Source organism: Dendrobates tinctorius, unplaced genomic scaffold (assembly GCF_039654945.1).
Source record: "Dendrobates tinctorius isolate UK_male_01 unplaced genomic scaffold, ASM3965494v1 ptg000502l, whole genome shotgun sequence".
NCBI lineage: Eukaryota > Metazoa > Chordata > Amphibia > Anura > Dendrobatidae > Dendrobates > Dendrobates tinctorius.
This window is the reverse complement of record NW_027362161.1, coordinates 5548-17565: the sequence shown is the minus strand read 5'-3', so window position 1 is coordinate 17565 and position 12018 is coordinate 5548. Positions and strand designations below refer to the sequence as shown.

The window sequence follows — 12018 nt, the reverse complement described above, 5'->3', positions numbered from 1 at the left end:
TATATACAGGAGGGGCGGTACTGTGCAGTGTATATATACAGGAGTGGTACTGTGCAGTGTATATATACAGGAGGAGTGGTACTGTGCAGTGTATATATACAGGAGGAGTGGTACTGTGCGGTGTATATATACAGGAGGAGTGGTACTGTGCGGTGTATATACACAGGAGGAGTGGTACTGTGCAGTGTATATATACAGGAGGAGTGGTACTGTGCAGTGTATATATACAGGAGGAGTGGTACTGTGCAGTGTATATATACAGGAGGAGTGGTACTGTGCAGTGTATATATACAGGAGGAGTGGTACTGTGCAGTGTCTATATACAGGAGGAGTGGTACTGTGCAGTGTCTATATACAGGAGGAGTGGTACTGTGCAGTGTATATATACAGGAGGAGTGGTCCTGTGCAGTGTATATATACAGGAGGAGCGGTCCTGTGCAGTATATATACAGGAGGAGCGGTGCTGTGCAGTGTATATATACAGGTGGAGCGATACTGTGCAGTGTATATATACAGGAGGAGCGGTACTGTGCAGTGTATATATACAGGAGGAGTGGTCCTGTGCAGTATATATACAGGAGGAGCGGTGCTGTGCAGTGTATATATACAGGAGGAGTGGTACTGTGCAGTGTATATATACAGGAGTGGTACTGTGCAGTGTATATATACAGGAGGAGCGGTACTGTGCAGTGTATATATACAGGAGGAGCGGTACTGTGCAGTGTATATATACAGGAGGAGTGGTACTGTGCAGTGTATATATACAGGAGGAGTGGTACTGTGCAGTGTATATATACAGGAGGAGTGGTACTGTGCAGTGTATATATACAGGAGGAGTGGTACTGTGCAGTGTATATACACAGGAGGAGCGGTACTGTGCAGTGTATATATACAGGAGGAGCGGTACTGTGCAGTGTATATATACAGGAGGAGTGGTACTGTGCAGTGTATATATACAGGAGGAGTGGTACTGTGCAGTGTATATATACAGGAGGGGCGGTACTGTGCAGTGTATATATACAGGAGTGGTACTGTGCAGTGTATATATACAGGAGGAGTGGTACTGTGCAGTGTATATATACAGGAGGAGTGGTACTGTGCGGTGTATATATACAGGAGGAGTGGTACTGTGCGGTGTATATACACAGGAGGAGTGGTACTGTGCAGTGTATATATACAGGAGGAGTGGTACTGTGCAGTGTATATATACAGGAGGAGTGGTACTGTGCAGTGTATATATACAGGAGGAGTGGTACTGTGCAGTGTATATATACAGGAGGAGTGGTACTGTGCAGTGTCTATATACAGGAGGAGTGGTACTGTGCAGTGTCTATATACAGGAGGAGTGGTACTGTGCAGTGTATATATACAGGAGGAGCGGTACTGTGCAGTGTATATATACAGGAGGAGTGGTCCTGTGCAGTGTATATATACAGGAGGAGTGGTCCTGTGCAGTATATATACAGGAGGAGCGGTGCTGTGCAGTGTATATATACAGGTGGAGCGATACTGTGCAGTGTATATATACAGGAGGAGCGGTACTGTGCAGTGTATATATACAGGAGGAGTGGTCCTGTGCAGTGTATATATACAGGAGGAGTGGTCCTGTGCAGTATATATACAGGAGGAGCGGTGCTGTGCAGTGTATATATACAGGAGGAGTGGTACTGTGCAGTGTATATATACAGGAGGAGCGGTACTGTGCAGTGTATATATACAGGAGGAGTGGTACTGTGCAGTGTATATATACAGGAGGAGTGGTACTGTGCAGTGTATATATACAGGAGGAGTGGTACTGTGCAGTGTATATATACAGGAGGAGTGGTACTGTGCAGTATATACAGAGTGGTTCCGTGGTCTCCTCGTTGCAGTAATAATAATAATCATGTTTATTTATATAGCGCCAACATATTCCGCAGCGCTTTACAGTTGAAAAGTTTCAAACACAAGTCATAAGTAACAATGTTAACAATACAATAATTAAAGCGAAATAAGACGACCCTGCTGGTGGGAGCTTACACTCTACAGTGAGGTGAGGGAGATACAAAGCACAGGTTTGTATTTACAATGATGGTCCGGTCATCTTCAGGGGGTGGGGGTTAGATGGAGATAGTGAATGGGCTACACACACACACAAACATAAAATGACTTTGATTACTGAATGTGATAGGTCGCTCTGAACAAATGTGTTTTGAGCGAGTGCCTAAACTATGCAAATTGTGGATGGTCCTAATATCTTGGGGTAGAGCATTCCAGAGGATTGGCGCAGCATGGGAGAAGTCTTGGAGTCGGGAGTGGGAGGTGCGGATTAGGGCAGAGGTTAGTCGAAAGTCATTTGCAGAGCGCAGTGGTCGGTTAGGTCGATAGACAGAAATGAGGGAGGAGATGTAAGGGGGGTACCTCACTGTGGAGAGCTTTGTGGGTGAGAACAAGTACTTTGAATTGTATCCTGTAATGAATGAGCAGCCAGTGTAACGACTGGCGAAGAGCGGACGCGTCCGAGTACCGATTACCCAGATGGACGATCCTGGCCGCTGCATTAAGGATAGACTGGAGAGGGGAGAGTCGAGTGAGAGGGAGGCCAATTAATAGAGCGTTACAATAGTCCAGGCGAGAGTGGATCAGGGCGACAGTGAGAGTTTTTGTTGTTTCCATGGTGAGAAAAGGGCGGATTCTACAGATGTTCTTTAGGTGTAAGCGGCACGAGTGGGCAAGAGATTGTATATGGGAGGTGAAGGAGAGATCGGAGTCGAACATAACACCCAGACAGCGCGCCTGCTGCCGGGGTGTTAATATGGTGCCGCCCACGGAGAGGGAAATGTCAGATTTAGGGAGGTTAGTAGATGGCGGGAGCAGAAGAAGTTCAGTTTTGGAGAGGTTGAGTTTCAGATAGAGAGCGGACATGATGTTGGAGACTGCGGACAGACAGTCACTGGCGTTCTGTAGTACAGCGGGGGTAAGGTCGGGGGAAGACTTGTATAGTTGTGTGTCATCAGCATAAAGATGGTACTGAAAGCCAAATCTGCTGATGGTCTGTCCAATTGGTGCCGTGTAGAGAGAGAAGAGAAGGGGGCCAAGGACTGAGCCCTGAGGTACCCCGACTGCAAGAGGAAGAGGAGATGAAGTGGAGCCAGAGAACAAAACACTGAAGGAGCGGTCAGAGAGATAGGAATAGAACCAGGAGAGAGCGATGTCCTTAATGCCTAGTGACTGGAGCCTAGAGAGTAGGAGATGATGGTCAACAGTGTCGAAAGCTGCAGAAAGGTCGAGAAGAATTACACAATAGGTGCAGTGATGTAGGTAATGGAAATGATTACGACAGGGCTGTAGCCTTCGCTCAGCAGGTTCCATCATGTGATCGCTGAGGTCTCCTGTCACGCCCGGGGCTGTGGTCTGAACAACCTTCGGACCTACGTTCTTGGTGACCAGCAGTGACGGGTGACAGCACATACCAGCGAGCTCGCTCTAGGAGAGCGCTGCCCACGGCCAAAGAAGAAGTAGATTGTGGTGATCGTCATTAATGGGATTTTCTATAACACAGGAGACCTGTGTCCTTCCTGGATATACACCTGATAGCAGAGCGCAGACCTGTAACATGGAGTCTGCAGAAGAGCCAGGAAGGGGGGCTGGGACCCGCCAAACACTGCTGAATAACATGCTGAACACTTGTTTAAATGTTTCACTCTTTGTTTCATTGCAACCATTTGGTAAATTCAAAAAAGTTCATTTTTCTCATTCATGTGCACTCTGCACCCCATCCTGACTGAAAAAAAAACAGAAATGTAGAAATTTTTGCAAATTTATTAAAGAAAAACTGAAATATCACATGGTCATAAGTATTCAGCCCCTTTGCTCAGACACTCATATGTAAGTCACATGCTGTCCATTTCCTTGTGATCCTCCCTGAGATGGTTCTGCTCCTTTATTGGAGGCCAGCTGTGTGTAATTACACTGAAAGGACCTGATGTGTAGAGGCGCACACCTGTCTATATAAGACCTCACAGCTCACAGTGCATGTCACACCAAATGAGAATCATGAGGTCAAAGGAACTGGCCAAGGAGCTCAGAGACAGAATTGTGGCAAGGTACAGATCTGGCCAAGGTTACAAAAGAATTTCTGCAGTACTCAAGGCTCCTTAGAGCACAGTGGCCTCCATAATCCTTAAATGGAAGCAGTTTGGGGCCACCAGAAGTCTTCCTAGACCTGGCCATCCAGCCAAACTGAGCAATCGTGGAAGAAGAGCCTTGGTGAGAGAGGTAAAGAAGAACCCCAAGATCACTGTGACTGAGCTCCACAGATGCAGTAGGGAAAGGGGAGAAAGTTCCACAAAGTCAACCATCACTGCAGCCCTCCACCAGTCAGGCCTTTATGGCAGAGTGGCCCGACGGAAGCCTCTCCTCAGTGCCAGACATATGAAAGCCCGCATAGAGTTTGCTAAAAAACACATGAAGGACTCCCAGACTGTGAGAAATAAGGTTCTCTGGTCTGATGAGATGAAGATAGAACTTTTTGGTGATAATTCTAAGTGGCATGTGTGGAGAAAAGCAGGCGCTGCTCATCACCTGCCCAACACAATCCCAACAGTGAAACATGGTGGTGGCAGCATCATGCTATGGGGGGTGTCTTTCAGCTGCACTAGTAAGAGGCTGCCAGGACTGTAGTCATGGCTGAGCACGCGTGTACATCTGTGCCCTGGCCTCCTCTCACTTGAAAATAGCATTCTCTCACCAGCATAACATGTGTCTTCTCTCACTGCGCCATCAGGGATACCAGTGTGATGCTGAAGCCTTTCTGCAATTGGTTTAGCAAGAATTGAGACACAGTACGGTTCGAATGCAACATGTGAAATTTTACTTGAATAACTTTGCAGCACATACTTGCAAGTAACAACTTCAACAGGAAGTTCCATGCAGTTCTCATTCTGTTCTTTCCCTGCACTCAGTTCCTCGTTCTCCAGTACATTATGGGATAATAGTGACTTAGGCGGTACCGCAGCATTCTCCCTGTTTAGACTCACTGTGCTTGGGGATTCTCTCATTTTGCCCCGGTCCTGAGAACATCGGCCGATGCAATAATCTGCCACATGTTGAACAATCTGTGCCCTGTACTATTCTGGACCGCTTCCTTTCTCCAGCTATGAACTGCTGCAATCCTGCTGCTTGATACCATACTTCTGTCCTATAGACTCCGAATGGCTAAGCTTCTCTCCTTATAACGTTACGTGACTGGTGTGGTGTCCTGTGCCTAGAGCCCATGTGGACTATTCAGGTGCCTGGGCCCTTCTGACTAAACCTAACATTTCTCCTTCCTTACCACACAGCAGCCCCTCCTACTGTATAACTATTCACATGCTGATTTCTTATACCTACTATCCTACAGTACTCTATCTACAACTATGATGTGCCCCATCTTCTAGCCAATCTTATAACTGCATTTACCCTATTAAACATAGCAGCATTACAACAGTATAACATTATAGACATATATACATTTGGCAAGAAATGGTAATACACTTAATCGTGTAGCAGTACCATTATACATTTAACGAATATACATATGTGGCGCCCCTGAGGGTTCAGTCGCCACAGAGGTACTGCACCTCCTCCGGGGGTGTGGTACCCCACCATCCAGGTAAGGTGGAGACACCTGACCACGCTCCAACACCTACATCCCACACAACACAGTAGTGTAGCAGAGCACCCTTCAAAGGCGGGCTACTAAAATGATAAATGGAGTTGGTTCACTACAATACCCAGAAAGGTTATCAAAATTAGGTCTATTTACTCTAGAAAAGAGAAGACTTAGGAGAGACTTAATATATATGTACAAGTATATCAGAGGGCAATACAGAGATCTCTCCAATGAACTGTTTGTACCAAGGACTGTGACAAGAACAAGGGGGCATTCTCTTCGTTTGGAGGAAAGACAATTTCTGCACCAGCATAGAAGAGGGTTCTTCACGGTAAGAGCAGTGAGGCTCTGGAATTCTCTTCCTGAGGAAGTGGTGATGGCCAACTCACTGAATGAATGTAAGAAAGGAATGGAGGCTTTTCTTGTGAGTAACAGTATAGAAGGTTACGAATAACATAATATTATAGGTAGATGGTTGACCCAGCTTAGGGGAAGGAATTTTTTCCCCTATGGAGAAAATTGGCTTCTACTCTGTGGGTTTTTTGCCTTCCCCAGGATCAACAATGCAGAACAGCTGCACTAAAAATAGGCTGAACTAGATGGACATAAGGTCTTCCTTCAGCCTTCAAAACTATGTTATGTTATGGCTCCCTGCTTGGAACACGAAGAGTGCTGGGAGGTGGGTGGAGCTTAGATTGCACTGAAGAGAGAGGGAAGAAGCTAGGAGAGGGAGTTGAGTGGAGAGAGCCCTGAGAGAGGGATGGATTGATGGAAGTGCTGCAGCAGGTCCCAGTGACCTGGGTCTGCTGTCACAGGAAAGAGACACTTAAGAAAGCCTAATTCTCCATAAGAAAGAAGGATTAGTACGAAACGTGAGGAGTTGAAGAGGACTGTGGAATTGGGGTTAGAGGAGAATCCCTTCCAAGCCTAAGCGCAAGGCCGGGGCCCGGTCCCCAAAGTTGTTCGGATACTAATGGTCCTGCAACAGACACCGGAGGAATAGAAGTTGTCACCACTTTATTCCTACACAAAACCTGGGGGCACAACAGCAACGAGAGTGAGCCGGGACTAGGTAGTAAGGAGTCCCCGAAGCAGGCTACAGCTGTCTGCCGTACAAGTAGAATTAACATCAGAAAGGAGGAGCTCCAGTGTAACTCAGTACTGGGAGGACTTCACCATAGGTGCTAGAAAGGAGACATTCAGAAAATGCACATATGTTGGCGGAGTTTTGGAAAGGAGTGCTTCACCTGGCCTGGAGGTTGACTGAGTCCCTGACCCAGAGGACACGGCACAGAAGCTGGCACTACAGACTGTGAGTAAAGCTTTGGAACTACATGCCCTGGTGTCCTCCACTTATTCCTGCGCCAACCTGCCCAGCACTGCTACATCCCTCGCGCCTGACACTACACCATCTAAGTGTCACTACATCTACACTGCCCTGGGACTACAGCCCTGCCTGTGGAGGGCTATAACATCACTGCTGCACCACACCATCTGTCCCAGAGGATCTGTCTGCAGCGTCGGCTTACATCTTCATTGTCGAACACCACAGGTGGCGTCACGAATCACTTATAAACTTTATTCACAAACTTGGTCACATTCTCCCCTTTTACAATGGGCGCCCAGGGCCACGGACCGGGTCACCGCTGCTGTGACATTCCCATCTGAGAGATCGGCCCGGTACCGGGTACCCCACAGCCCTGGGAGGGCGACCCACATACACTGTTAATATACGGCACCGGGATGAACGAGAAAGGCAAAGGTATAACTGTAATATAGTATACCCCCTACACAGGGACAGGACGACTGGTTGCCATTGAAGGAAACATGAATGCGACCAAGTACAGAGAGATCCTGGATGAAAACCTCTTCCAGAGTGCTCTGCACCTCAGACTTGGCCGAAGGTTCACCTTCCAACCAGACAAAGACCCTAAGCACGCAGCTAAAATAACAAAGGAGTGGCTTCAGGACAACTCTGTGACCATTCCTGACTGGCCCAGCCAGAGCCCTGACCTAAACCCAATGGAGCATCTCTGGAGAGACCTGAATATGGCTGTCCACCAACGTTCACCATCCAACCTGACGGAACTGGAGAGGATCTGCAAGGAAGAATGGCCGAGGATCTCCAAATCCAGGGGTGACAAACTTGTGGCATCATTCCCAAGAAGACTCATGGCTGCACCAGCTCAAAAGGTGCATCTACTCAACACTGTCATGATCGTGGTTTCTGGAACCTCTGTGCCACGGACCGCAAAGAGCCTGGAGGGGTGTGACTACGCAAGCACCTAACTGTTCACTAGAGCCTCTGATGGCGAGGTTAAGGCCCCTTTACATTTAGCGATGCACCAGCGATCCCGACGATACGACCCGGCCAGGATCGCTGGTGCATCGCTAAATGGTCGCTAGTGAGCTGCCACACAGGCAGATCTCACAGCGATGTAGCGACGCAGCAGTGGTCGTTATTTACCTTTCAGACGCGGCGATCCTGACGTCCTCCTGCCCGCGTCCACACGTCGCTCATCGACGCCAGCAGGAAGCGCCCGCCGAGAAATGGAGCTGCACGATCTCGCGCGATCAGCGGCAGACAGCGGGGGAGCCGGTTGGAGGTAAGTATCACACATAGCGATATCGCTGCTGAGTCACAAAATCGGTGACGCCTTAGCGATATCGCTATGTGTAAAGGCCCCTTTAGTCATGGCTCCCGATGAACGCCAGGTGCCACTCCAGGACAGACCAACGGTCGTGCAGCAGCTCGACCTGAAGGACAGACTGGATGGAGCAGCGTGCAAATCTTGTATCAGAGTGCAGCTGACCAAGTTCATATCAGAGTGCAGCAGACAGAGTTTGTGTCAGAGTGCAGCAAGCAAGTTTTGCTTCAGAGAGCAGAAAGCGGGATTTGCAATTAGAGTACAACAGACAGGATTTGCACTGGTATGCGACTTTACACAACATAGACTTAAACAGGAAGGTTTCTCAGGCACCTCCCCAGTGGAGAGGAATAAATATATACATAATGCCTCAAAACCATTGCCTGGGGAGGAAATAGCAAGTGCACACGCTGGCCCTTTAAGAGGGTGGGAGCACACGCTCATGGGTGCCCTTAGAACATGGCCAGGGACCCGGCTGGAAGTGCTGCTGTGAGAATGCGGAGCATGAGGAAGAGCGGAGCCAACTGCAGTGCGGGTCAGTGAGCTGACAAGCCGGCGTGGTGCTAACAATTTCTGAGAAAAGAGTCTGAATACTTATGACCATGGGAGATTTCAGTTTTTCTTTTTTAATAAATTTGCAAACATTTCTGTTTTTTTCAGTGAGGATGTGCAGAGTGCACAGTAATGAGAAAAAATGAACTTTTTTGAATTTACCAAATGGCTGCAATGAAACAAAGAGTGAAAAATGTAAAGGGGTGTGAATACTTTCCGTCCCCACGGTATAAGGGATTTCTGTTTGCCAGGAATGATGGAGTAGATATGGCAGATGGCTAGCACTCGACTAGTGTAATGAATAAGCGGTGCTAGAATCACTGCACACGTACATTACGCTAAAGTCAGCTTTTTATTATTTCATTGACGGTGATGAAGCGACAGCTGACGTTTCGGCCTGACAACGGCCTTTATCACATAGTCGCTGAAAATAAAAGAATGTACAATAAGAATTCAAAATAATTATATAGAAAATATACAGAATATAGGAATTATATCCGAAGAAGAGACACTATTGACGGCAAATGTCTTAATGTCATAGGATCAATTAAAAAGCATAGAGACTCCGCACAATGGAAGGGGAACAAGGAGGCGGCAGATATAACAAAGTAGAGATACAGTCAGCTCATACCCCTTTTGAAGTAGAGTTTTGGTAGTCACCGGTTGATAGTTTATCACTGCTAGGCAATATTTCAGAAAAATGTGCATTATCCTACATGTTAGAGGTAAAAGGGAGTGTGATTAGATAAAAGTATATGTATACATATATATACACACATCTACACCCATAGTATATCTAATTGCAATCATGATGAAGTATATCTATGAAGAAACCATATATCCATCTAATGTGGTCTAAGAAGGTTATATTATAGCTGTGCTGCGGCATTTGTGCAATAAAAAAGGTCTTAATAGCGGACTTGATTAAATGCCAATACAGCCAATAGTCCAGGTGCTAGAGGAGCCGAGATCCTGTTGGTGTGGGAAAACTGCAGTAAAGCAAACAAAAATGTCCAGATGAATATACAAGAAAAAATTCTCAGGACTCAGTAGTGATCGCATAGTTAAACATTACTTACAAACCTTGGTGGCGCAGTGGGGGATGCAGGCACCGCTGTGGCTCAGCAGTGAATGAGGCCTGTATCCCACATACTGTTTTATATACATGTGGGAACCGGTCACATGACCGGAGTGACGTCAGACGCTGGACTGAGCGCGCTCAGAGGCTGTACTGTCGCCCAGGTGGTCTTTTCTTTTCTTTTCAGTTTAGACTCCTACAATGTATTTATATCTTTTTTCTCGTTATTATCATAACATTATATTGTACTGCATATTCCATATATATTGAGCATTATATGCCATTGTTTTCATTGCAACTATACTGTAATTTCATATAGCAATTTTGTTTCTAGTTATGTGCTGGATCCTTCCTCTATTGATTTCTACTACTACTGTGGCCATACGGTGTTTTCTATACAAATCAATCCCCACTACATTCTTTCAACAGGATCAATTCCCTGTCAGCTACTGCGCTCCAACACACATGCGCTGACATCTTGTGCTCCCCTTCTGACGCGATCCTATGTTTTGATCACGTCACAGCCACTTTGTTACACCGCGCTTTACTGCGCTTGCGCAGGTTTCCCGCGCCATCTTTTTGGTGGTTTCACCACCTGGGCGACAGTACAGCCTCTGAGCGCGCTCAGTCCAGCGTCTGACATCACTTCCGGTCATGTGACCGGTTCCCACATGTATATAAAACAGTATGTGGGATACAGGCCTCATTCACTGCTGAGCCACAGCGGTGCCTGCATCCCCCACTGCGCCACCAATGTTTGTAAGTAATGTTTAACTATGCGATCACCACTGAGTCCTGAGAATTTTTTCCTGTATATTCATCTGGACATTTTTGTTTGCTTTACTGCAGTTTTGCCACACCAACAGGATCTCTGCTCCTCTAGCACCTGGACTATTGGCTATATTGGCATTTAATCAAGTCAGCTATTAAGACCTTTTTTATTGCACAAATGCCGCAGCACAGCTATAATATATCTTTCTTAGACTGGTTTCACACTTGCTTTTTTTTGCAGCGCGTTTTCCCGCAAAAAAACGCATTGAAAAAACGCATACAAAAGCATACAACTGCTGCGTTTTTTTCAAGCATTTTTATGAGCATGCATTAAAAAAACGCAGCGTTTTTATGCGTTTGTATGCGTTTTTACCGTGTTTGCGTTTTTTTCCAACATTAGGTGGCCCCTCACACTAACCCAAACCATGACTTTACTAACCCTAACCCTGACCCTAACCCTAACCCTGACCCTAACCCTGACCCTAACCCTGACCCTAACCCTTAACCAAACCATACTTAACCCTAACCCAAACCCTAAACCCTAACTAACCCTAACCCTGACCCTAAACCTAACCCTAACCCTGACCCTAACCCTAACCCTGACCCTAACCCTTAACCAAACCATACTTAACCCTAACCCTAACCCTGACCCTAACCCTGACCCTAACCCTAACCCTGACCCTAACCCTTAACCAAACCATACTTAACCCTAACCCAAACCCTAAACCCTAACTAACCCTAACCCTGACCCTAACCCTAACCCTGACCCTAACCCTTAACCAAACCATACTTAACCCTAACCCAAACCCTAAACCCTAACTAACCCTAACCCTGACCCTAAACCTAACCCTGACCCTGACCCTAACCCTAACCCTAAACCCCCTTAACTAACCCTAACTCTAACCCAAACCCCTAAATTCCATGGTTAACAAAAAAAAACGCAGGTGCAAAAAAACGCATACATAAGCATGCCAATGCGCACATATGCGCACCCATAGACTATAATGGGTGTCTTGCTGTAAAAAAACGCATTGCGCGCGCATGCGTTTTTTTGAGGCAAGTCGGACGCACCAAAAAATGCAACAGGTTGCATTTTGTGCGCCCGAGCGCATACCGCAAAAAACGCATGCGCGGTAAAACGCGTACAAACGCATGTGTATGCGCACATAAGCGCATCCCATGCAAAGTATAGGAAAAAAAACGCATGCGCTATTTAGCGCTAAAATACCACGAAAAAAGACGCAAGTGTGAAACCAGCATTAGACCACATTAGATGGATATATGGTTTCTTCATAGATATACTTCATCATGATTGCAATTAGATATACTATGGGTGT

The 12018-nt window shown here is 46.6% G+C and overlaps 1 protein-coding gene across 2 annotated transcripts in view; it reads right to left on the bottom strand.

Annotated features, from left to right (window-relative positions):
• Positions 1-9937, bottom strand: part of LOC141078101 (phospholipid scramblase 2-like) — a 112078-nt gene extending 102141 nt beyond the window's left edge. The window contains exon 1 of one of the 2 annotated variants that reach the window (XM_073564938.1): positions 9916-9937. The gene's annotated coding sequence lies outside the window, so the exon portion shown is untranslated. Of the gene's footprint in view, positions 1-9911 lie in introns of both variants that reach the window. The other variant, XM_073564939.1, reaches the window with a different exon arrangement.
• Between the last annotated feature and the right edge of the window lie 2081 nt (positions 9938-12018).